General features: G+C 41.5%; 1 protein-coding gene across 3 annotated transcripts in view; it reads left to right on the forward strand.

Annotated features, from left to right (window-relative positions):
• The window catches only part of SULF2 (sulfatase 2), a 167,197-nt gene that overhangs the window by 90,164 nt on the left and 66,638 nt on the right, over positions 1-10,395 (forward strand). For all 3 annotated transcript variants that reach the window (XM_072879386.1, XM_072879387.1, XM_072879388.1), the window contains exon 3: positions 10,131-10,312. The gene's annotated coding sequence lies outside the window, so the exon portion shown is untranslated. The remainder of the gene's footprint in view (positions 1-10,130; positions 10,313-10,395) is intronic.

A 10,395-nucleotide genomic window follows, 5' to 3' on the forward strand; every position in this document is an offset into this window, starting at 1 on the left:
GAACCTAAAAACCGCAAACCAAACCTTTATATGGCAAAGAGTACGTAACATGCACTGGATACCTGCTCCAATTTGGGAGCTAATCAGAAGCAGGACATGAAGGTGGCCATTCCAGGGTGCCAGGAGTACTCTTCTGTGGGCTGGAAATAGTGTGGTCACACGGATAGATCCTCAACTAGCATTAAATGCACAATGGGCCACAGAAAAGAGTAGTCATTGTAGTGTTGTATTAAGGTTAGGCCTGCTGCTCTATCCATCCTGTATAACTTAATTACACGTTTTTCTGCTCTAATGCTTTCAAATCAGAGCATAGTTGTTATTAGATGGGCACAGAGTATTTTGTCATTACATACATTACTGTTTTCTTAGGGAATGTTATTTAAATAAGGGCAATGGCTGTTGACTTCTCTAAGAGAAGTTCTAGTAAAAGTGAATATAATAGTCTTTCACATTTTGCATCACATACTGACTTGTGCTGAGATTGCAGCTAATCATTAGTTAAACAATGCGTTCAATTGATTGTTGTCCCATTGCTCCATATCCATACATTTTCAACATCTAGGTATCAGAATAGGAGGCAGCCTGAGCACCATACTAAAATGTGTTGAAAGCCTAGAAGGGAAAATTAGATCAGGATGTAAAACAAACAAACAAATCTGAGTTCTTTATGAAAAGAAAAATTCTTTATTAAAATAAATTATTAAATCATTGCTCGCTTACAAGCAGCTATTCTAAGGGTAATTTACAAATGGGGAAAAAGGAAGGCTGCTTTTTTCACTACTGGTCTCTTTTCTTCTTTATATGGGCTGTGTGACCAACACTGATTCATTGAATTTACATCCTCTGTATAGATCTTCAGATGCATCTTTGAGCTTTATTAATAATATTAATGCTCAGAACGCATATCTTGATTTTTGCATGTGCACTTCAGGATCATTCTAATAGTGTTTTCTTATGAATTTCTGTTTGGTTTTCCAGGAAAGATTTGTTTTGAGTTTGTTGTCCAAATAGGTAAGCTATCACTTTTATCAGTGCACTGGGGTGTTACCTTTGTTACTGTTACAACTTCCCCATCGTCTTTGCTGCTTCAGTAGTTCACCAAGTAACTTGCATCCACTGTTGTGAGTTATGATCAAAATTCATTTGATTAATCTTAAACTAGAATTATATTAAGTCTTGACACATTGTAAACTCATAGTTGTAACTAAGTTCATACAGTATACTAAATCTTTATTTTCACACTGAAGAGTCTAATGCATTTCTTTGCTTAGCATTTGGATCAATCAAGCAAGGTGAATTTTTCCCTTCTCCATTGCTTTTCTTGGCTGTGTTGCCCTTTTCCATTTTCATAGTACCTCAAAACATATAAACCATTTTCCCTCATAATGTGATTGTGTATTTATAGAAAGTGCAACTTGACTTTAAAAGATAAGAGCAGAGCAATTGCCCACAAAATCATATTGAGCTGGAGTCTGTGATATAAAATGCATGCAATGCGAGGGATCAAGGAGTGGAGCATATTGGGCTGTTTATGCCTTCCTAATAGCATTCCGATTTGTTGTTGAAGCAGTATTTACACATTTTTGGCAACTGAAATGCAGTTGTTTAAAGCAGTAAAAAATTAAACTCTATACTGCTATAAGGTCTCTGACCAGTGTAATCAGTATAACTCTGGACTGATTACTGTAATAAATTACACTGAGGAAAAGCAGGTGAGATCAGACTCATGTTCTGTTGCTGGCTTTATTTCTAGGTCTTTGAAGATTGCTCAGAGCATGTGTGTATACATTACAAAATATGAACGCAGAGAGAAGAAATCAAAATGATTATAGTTTGAGAGGTTTACATATGATGAGTTACTGTAAAGGTTAGCAAGTCTGAAGAAGGGTTGGAAGGCATTGACTGAAGTATGTAAAAATGTGAAAGCCAGCCCTTCTTTTCTATTTCATGTAACATGAGAAGAGAACAATATTTGAGCTCTGAAAGCACAATATATTTGGCAACAGTGAAAAAGACATGCCTTGCACAGCATGTGGCCTATCTTCTATTTTTGGGGTGGTTTTTTAATGACTTTGGGCTCTCTCTGACTGTCTGTCTTCTCATTTCCCAGAAGTTCCTTCTCTGTATCGCTGACATGCTGCTCTTCCTGTTGCGCTCCATTATGGGGGGGGGCAGTTCCCCATGAGTGCTTGTTACACCCTTGAGTTTCAGCTGTTATCTCAGAACTGACGGAAAGATAATGGTCTGGATACCCACTATCTGCCAGCTGGATCAAAGTGGTTGCCCTTTACGTGCAAATCCATAGTTTAGTTAACAGTCCAACATGCATTGTTCAATATGATTTTCTGTGCCACACTGTTTGAAAGTAAGGTGGACAGGGAAACTGTAGATTAAATTTTTGGAGGGATTTATGTGCCTAATGATGCAGATAGATATGTGATGATATTTAAAGAAATACCTGCACGTCTTTTTTCCCCCTAATTTTAATAGGTATATCCTGGGATTTTTTTTTGGACAAATTATTTAAATAGGCAACATTTGTTATTTGAGGTACAGTAAAATAGCTCTAAGCTGTTAAAGGGCATACTGTGAGAAATATCTGAAATTTAGTTGACGATGCACAGTGAAAAAGCTCTGGTGTGGGAGTGAAAGGGAATGATCTTGCTTCTTCATTTTATCTTTTGAACTCCTGATCAGTTGTGATGATCCATATACACCAGTGGAACCCTTTTCCAGTTAGTGAAAAGAGTTTGTTTTGTTTAAGAAGTAGATACCTAAAAAGTTCCTTCCCCATTGCACCAGTAGTCTTTCAGACCATCTTGTTTTACCAGTAGTTTCACATTATTTTGTTGCACTAGACTTCAAATAAACCACAGTGTTTTAAATATGTCTATATCCTTTGAATTTTTGGCAATAGGAAAACTAGCTGAAATCGCTAAACTGCTTTAACTTTGGAAACTATTCACCAAGTGTGCATAATAGTAGTTATCCGTCCTGTTTTGTAACAGTGCCAGAACAAGTTCTTTTGAAATGCATGAGATGGAAACCCCATTCTCTTCAAGAGGAAGCACCTTTCACTTTGCAGGGTTGTCTCAGACCAGGGGGTATATTATCCTCTTAATGCACTTGCATAACTCCCATTAACATTAATGGAAATTACATGCACTCACTGTGAGGTGAATATACCCTTTTGTTGAAATGAGCGATCTATTGCGACAGATTTTCCAGTGATGTTAAATCAGATTTTGATTGCTATACTAATGTCACTGATACTAGTTTTAGTATCTTTGTTGCTTGTAGTTTATATTATGAAAATTCACAATGTAGCTTTATATTAGGTCATGTTTCTTATAATAGAAAATCCCATTTACAGTGCTCTAGAAAAATTACATTTTAAGCAGGGAGCTTGTCCATTTCCTTCTCCTATGTAAAATGTGGACCACTGTAGAGCAAACTTTGTATTTTCTTTTGGCTTGGTTGTTACTGTTTGCAGTCCGTTTAGAGATAGTTTGTAGAGGTGGTGTATTGCAAACTGTTGGCCTGTGGTTAGGACAGAGGAATGCTGGGTTCCTGGCCTTGTTGCTGAAAGTCTCTTTGGCTCTGGGTGACCCAGCTGCCTAATCTGACACTAATTCATGTCTAAAATGTGCAGAATCAGAACATCGTAGCTCACAGGTGTGTTGGAAAAACTAATTGTCTGCAAATTGTTTTATTGTGAGATGAAAGTCGCTAGGAAAAGGCCAAATGTTATCTCAGAAAGCAATATAACAATTTTATCAAAATGTTAGCAAGCTGTAGCTCCTGTTTCACACACAGCTTTTGTATTAGTGTGACTCCCTGTTAGGGAGCGGTTTATTTATCCCAATACAGTTATACTGTTGCAGCCCCTAGTGTGGACGCAGTTGTACTGACATAAAGTGCTTCACTTGCATTGTTTATTCCTGTCTGTACAGGAGCACACTTGGTACCTTAGTAGTGACATACCTGTATTTGGAGGAATTGTGACATTTCATTTTTTGCTGATTTAGGGTCAAATCTATGTGTAGCCAAGAATGTAGCCAACAATGAAAACAGGTTCAAGACAATTAGCCTTCTCCAGCAAAGTCCAAATTAGGTCATTGGAGGTCAATGCTTGTTTTAAAGCAAAAGTCCAAATAAATCATAGATGGAACAGAAGTGTGTGTGTGTATATATATATCTTGCATTGCTTTTCAAAATATTTCCTTCTAGAACTCTCTAGTTCTTTCTGTGAGTCTCTTCTGCTCTGGCTCTTTTCCTTAAAACCACAGCTAGTCATTTTCCTATAGCATTTTCAGGAACTATCATATTTCCTCACTGGTTCTGTGGCTGTAGAAGTGTGTATTTTGACTTGAGTAGGGAAATTATAGAATCTTCTTTTTCTAATCTATTTCTTACTCCTTGTCTTCCATTGATTGTTGTTCTTGCACAGGAAAACTATATCCTGTCATTTTCAACCACATAAACCATTTTCACTGTAGCATCATTTTATGATAAAAATAGTGGCATAATGTTAATTTTATTCTCAGATGTATGTTTTCTAATGCATATTTTAAAGATACAAATTCAAAATAAAAACCTACAGATACACTGGAACTGGTGATTTATGGCCTCCTCCGTGGATAATTCAGTATTAGATGTGATAATGTGTCAGGAAGTTGAGACTATCAGAAGTGGGTGACACTATCAGCATGGGAATGCTAGAAGAAAATGTTATACTCTTATGTTTTTTAACATATTAAAGTATCAGTATCTTTTTCAAATATATGAATTTAAGAGAGGGCCTTAAAGAATCCACTAAAGATATCACACATTTAGATATTTATCCAAACACTATTATGTTCCAGGAGTAGAATGTAACTTGTTCCAAGTAGTGTAGACAGCACCTGCTATAAACACAGTCCCTACCTCGAAGAGCTTGATTAAGCTTTTCTTAATTACTAATGAATATTGGGTCCTTTAATTTCAGCTGCACAAGTGGAATGAGGTCTGTGTTACCACCCCGAGGAAGGCAGCAGGCTCTCTCTCCACAGGTGTCTGGGTGCAGGGCCCCAGGCACGCCCCCAGCCACTTTGGAGGCTGCTACCTCACTCCTCAGCCCAGCAGCGCTTCGGGGGAGGTCAGCAGTGAGGGGCCTGACTGAGCTCGGCAAATGTGAGAGATCGGAGACGAGCATAAAATATGAGGGGCAATTAATTCACTCTCCCCACCCCTCCATTGACTATCCCCTTTGCTTATAAATGCTTTGTGCACCCGGCGGCAGCTCAGCGTCGGCCCCTTCCCCTTGGAGGGGGCTGTCTCTGCGGCCTCGCCGGTTCCCCGTCCTGCAGGAGAGCAGAGCTGCAGCCCGCGGTGCTGCCGCTGGACTTTGAACGAGCCGGGGGCTGGTGGAACAGGTTTCCTCTCTGCCCGCCGCCGGGGCATTGCGTCAATCCTGGGAGGAGGATCCTCGAGGTAAATGAACTTTTTAAACGGGAAAAGGAGAAGAAGGGAGAGGAGGAAGAAGAGGGCGGGCAGCACCCGCCCGAGCGCTTCCTCTAAACGCTTGTTCGGGAAACGGGCTTCGGCCGCTGCCCGGCGCCACTGCCGGAGGATGCTCTTCTCCGCCCCGCCGGGCGCCGGGCTCCGCAGGCGGGCTGTGGGAGCACCGGCCGTAGCACGGCACGGCTGAGCGCCGGCTCCGCGGGTGAGTGTGCGGCGGCGGCTGCGCTGCCCGCGCAGGGAACGCTGGAAGGGGCGTCTGGAGCTCGCCCGCCCGCCCGCCTCCCCAGCTAGGGACGGCGCGGAGCCTGGGAGCGGCTGGGCGGCGGTGCCCTCGCATCTGGGGCTCCCGGATGCCGAGCCGGGCTGCCATAGCGGGGAGCCTGGGCGGAGGGTCTAATGCAGCAGGCAGCGAGCAGGTCTGGCCGCGCTCCTGCTGCATAGGTAACGGGCGGGGCTGGAAGTTGAGTGAGGCGTAACGAGAAAGGGGGCTTGGGGCTGGGAGGGCAGGCAGGGGCGAGCGGATGCTGGACCGGCGGGGGCTGGAGGGAGAGGGGATGCGATGCGGTCCTGCCGTCGAGATGGCTGCGCCCCCGCTGCCCTGGCCAGCCCCGTCTGGTGCGGCGGGAGCTCCCCCGGAGCGCCACCGCCCTTCGGCCCTCCCGGCCTTGAGGCTGCTGCCTGCCCTGGCACGGCAGGGTGGGCGCTCGGTGCCAGCCCGGTAGCTATTAACCCTGCTGTGGGGGGATCGTGCCGCGCCCCCCTTGCGCGGGGGCAGAGAGGGTATGGTCCTGGCGGCCGTGGGTGCTGGCGGGGCCGTGTGCGTGCCACCCGCCCGCTGGATGCGTCCCCGTGGTCGGTGAGAGCCAGCCGCGCCGGGCTGTGGCTGTGCGGAGAAGAGTTTCCACAGACGACTGATGCCGTGGCACTTAGCTTCTCGTTTGGCAAATTACCGTGCGTATCCGGGTGATGTGTGTATCTGAATGTCTGTACGTGGTTGCATCTGTGTGTACACAGCATGATTTTTTTTCTGTATGCGGCTACAAAAGATTGTGTTTACTTGGTAGAATGTATTTGTGTAATGGTAACTGTTCTTGCCTACTTTTTCTATCTTAAAACACTTGCGTTTGTTCCCTTCTGGTATTTTCAGAAGTGAAAGTCTGTGGTTATTACTGTACTTAATACAAGTTAATATAATTAAAGTCAAAGACTGTGTATCTTTATTATTTATAAATATGTGAAGATAATAAGTATAATAGGGAAATAATTCTAAATCTCTTTCAAGTTGTTATTGGGTTATCATTGCATGTGGTGCAGAAAAGCATATTTATTATTGTGGATTTGGGGGATCCAAATAGCAATTTAACCTGTCCGAAGACTAAATTATTTTGTGTGTATTACTGGGAAGCTCTAATAATAATGTGCAAGCAGTGAACAGAAAGAATAGTATGGGTTCGTGGAAAGTATATTGTGCTGTTTAAAACACTTTTAAAAATATCACGCCTAGGGAAATTTATAACTAATTTATAATTCAATTTTATTTAAAATAAAATTAAAGAATAGGAAGAGATTCTGTAATGCAAGTAAGCTTCCCTGTGATAAATATTTAGCTTTGGTATAGGGTTCACCATCATAAGGAAAGCGAGCCAGAAGAACACATTTGAATAGTAATTCAGTGCTGTAATAAGTCTGGAAGCTGTGTTCCTGACTTCTTCTGAAGTTGTAGATACTTGAAAATACAAATACTTCAGCCACAGTTTGTGCAGGTAAATCAGCACAACTGTGATCTTCGAGAGTCACATTTAGCACTGGGGGTTTGATTTTGTACTTTCTCTTAAATTTTTGACTGCCTGGGGAAAAAAATCAGGAAGTATAAAACTATAAGAAAACATGGCACGTTGTTAGATTACAGCAGTAATGTTGATACCAGCCTTCCCCTGGGAACCTTGTTTGATTGCAAACAAGATCCTTCCCAATCCACATATAAAAATGTGTTTCTCTCTTACAAACAAAATATAATGGTTTCAAACAATGGTTGACAGCTTCAGTGAAAAAGGAGTTACCATAACCAAACCTGGATGTGTAGGAGTGACTCAAGAGTTAAAAGAACAGCAGCACCGCTGAATCCATTTAACTGGCAAAGTGGTTTTAATTGGGTTGGTTGCTAGGGAATGGCTCCAGCACCATGTATTTCAATGAATTTAAACACTGGACAAATGGCACACTGAAGTCTGCTTAAATAGTACACCTGGTATTGGCTCCAGCCGAATTTAGAGTAGGTGTGCATTGCTTCTTGCTAACCTGTTTTCCCTTATAGTGCAGTTCCACTGTGTGGCTGACTTGCTGTTACCCTGGTCTGTGGCGGCTGCTGGGCGAGCTGAACTTGCTGTACTAATTCTGTATTTGGTGTTTTGCAGTATGCTTATTTAAAAAAAAAAAAAAAATCAGTTAATGTAAACATAACTAGAAACAGCTTTCTAGGAGTAGGCTCGAAGCAGGATTAATTTACGTATTTCATACAAGAATTAATTTGTTATGTGTTTGTACCTTTTCTGTTACAGGAAGAGTCAGATACTACTCTTGATTATATTGGAATAACTTAATTATTTGACTTCAGTGAAGTTGCACTGGGCTTATGCATGGGACAGTTGTGCTAGGACTTGCATTAGCAAGGTTGGGAGCACTGGTCTGTGCAAGCCACTGTCAATTACTAGTTTTGCACACAGTGCCTGTTACATCTGTGCCAAGCAATACTAATCAATAGCATGTTAAAAATAAGATTTGGGGGCGGAACTGACACCAGTCATCCCTGTGCATCCTGCCTGTGCTGCTGTAGAACTGACATTAATTACTGGGGGCAGTGTTAAAAAGAAGTCTTTCCTTAGTGTAAATGCTACTTGGGAAGAGAACTTGGCTCCGTTCTTTTATAAATAGGATAAATGTACTGAAGTCTGGTTTCATCTCTTCAACGTTTATAATGTGACTTAGTGTAACGTTCTGTGTTGCCACACAGGAGAATTAAGTTTTGCTCTATTCTCATTCCCCATACTAGCAGGAGTTAAGAACAAAAAGAGGCAGCTGTATCTAATTCAGGCTATGAAGGGAGTCAGGGACTTGTTAAACTCGACCGTAAACCATAGAAAATAAGAGGACCAGACTTTCTCTAAAGCAGCCTGCTAGGAGGGTTTCATAGGCTTAATAAAGCTCAGCTAGATGCCCCAGCTGAAGAAGATATCATATGTTTCTGATAGCACTTTCCTAAATATAAAACAGGAGTGACCAGACTTGTCAAGTTCATATGTGTAATCTGGGAGAAAATAAGAGGCATACCTAATTCTCATGAGAGCCACTACAGATTAAGCATCTTTAATATTGGATGGCCTGTAGAGGCACATAAAGCAGTGGACCATCTGTACCACTCAGATCAAAATGCATCATTGGAGAGAGTGCTATATTAAAAGTGAAGGCAGATTGGGGCACTGCTGGGGAACTCTTCTGGCTTTATCTACGAGTTGCAGATTAAACTTGTTGACCGAAATGGGGAAAGAACTGTTAATAGAGACTTCTTAATGTCATATTTCTTCCCTGAAGTTCACTGAAGACTAAGGGTTAAAAAAATCAATCTATATTTGACCACTGGCAATGCATGCGAGAGACTCTTCTGCTATTCTGAGAACTATTTAAAGCTGGCTTTTAGATTTTACTGCATATATGCTGTTAGTTGTGGCATGTCTGTTTTTTATGAATACATACTTTAAGAAATAGGTTATTTTCTAAAATTGCTTTAATTTTCTTACCTAGTTATTGGTATGAGTTTTGCACATAATTACATACTTTGAGTTGGTTCCCAGCAGTACTTACCCTGATAATAATAGGAACATAGCACATCAGAATAGTTGAAGAATCTTCATCAAGGAGGGGGTTGAGAAAGAGATAACAGGTTTGGTAGAAGATGCCTGTTGTATTTGACATGAAATTCTGTCCTCCACCCGCAGTATCCTCTTGGAGATAACTAATTCTTCTAACCATAAATATACAAGTGTGGATAAAATAGCTGTGGAATAGCAGTTTATGTACATCCCCAAATGCATTAAGTATTTTGTAGATATATAAGCAGCTCTCTGAGCTGGGGACAACGTCTATTTTTAGATACAGTGGGGTGAGTGAGGGGCGATAAACTGTGAGGAAAAGACAGGCTGAGGGGAGGGAGGCAATGAGGTCATGAGGTTACTTCCATGCATTTGTTTAAAAGAAGTGAGAAGGATGCAAGGAAGACACATGCACATACTCTACAGCGAATGTAGTTATGAGCAGATATAACAAGAATGGACAGCCTTCTAAATGCTGCAAGAAAAGTCAGCAAATGGTATTATTCCAAGAAGCTGTTGGCTAGTATAGAGCAGAAAAAAAAACACATTAACTTTTAGACCTTCAGGAAAATGTTTGTGTGTAATGACAGCATCTATGTTGTCAGCTTCTTTATTTTTTTTTTTAAACAGAAGTACATATGGAGTCATTTCTGAAGAGCAAAAGCCATTTCTCTACCCCCTCCCTCAAAAAGCTGGTGTCCAGGAATATGTGCCTGCTAAACTAACTTCTTTTTTTTTTTTTTCCCCTCTCCTTTGAAACAGATCCAGGTTTGCCTCTCAAGCTGCTTTTGACTACTCTGGAGAGTAGCAACACATTGAGTCTGACATGATTCTTCCCAGTTGTACTGCTGCAGATGGAATTCTGAGTACAAGGAATGAAAATTGATAGGACTGGTCGGTGTTCCTTCTGCTATAGCCTGGCAAATCTCTGAGGAGCAGCAGAGGTACTAAAGCTGTATCTGTAATTTAGGAAGTTGGACTTTTCTCTTTCCCTACCCATTGGAACAAGTGGCAGGATATTTAAAAT

Source organism: Ciconia boyciana, chromosome 14, assembly GCF_034638445.1.
Source record: "Ciconia boyciana chromosome 14, ASM3463844v1, whole genome shotgun sequence".
In the NCBI taxonomy this organism is placed as follows: Eukaryota; Metazoa; Chordata; class Aves; order Ciconiiformes; family Ciconiidae; genus Ciconia; species Ciconia boyciana.